We start from the raw sequence: 579 nt of genomic DNA on the forward strand, positions 1-579 counted from the left end.
TACATGTAATATTTAAAATATATAACCATTTTTGTGTAGAATAAAGATTTCAACCCACATCACTTGCGATCATGGTCTATATTGATATTGCTCAGGATGACCCTCTTAAAATTACAACTCATTTACTTATTTCAATGTGTTTGTCTTTTCTTTACATTGTATTATCATTCTATTGCAAATTACCATGTTTCAGCCAAAGCTGCTGCTTTTAATAACAAATTTACTATTCTATTTCTGTTAGGTATATGGTCTAATAAAGTCTGAGCAGATCATGCAAGCAAGTACATAACAATCCACACCCTTTTCAAATATGAAGTAAAATATTCCTTCAAATCATAACCAGGCTGTCTGCTACAGCTCTTTCATGATATTCTGATTATCCTTTTCGCCTTTCCTGATCACTCAGTATTTAATGCACAGGTAAATCTAGGGAGTGGATGGTACCTTGGCACATGCCTGTTTCACCAAGAAAATGATAATAATGTTTATGTAAGTATTATGATACAGGCATTACTGATATTATTAACAGTAATTATGTTATTAATATCTTGGGGGACTGAACATACCACTAAAGACTTC

Source organism: Penaeus monodon, chromosome 20, assembly GCF_015228065.2.
Source record: "Penaeus monodon isolate SGIC_2016 chromosome 20, NSTDA_Pmon_1, whole genome shotgun sequence".
In the NCBI taxonomy this organism is placed as follows: domain Eukaryota; kingdom Metazoa; phylum Arthropoda; class Malacostraca; order Decapoda; family Penaeidae; genus Penaeus; species Penaeus monodon.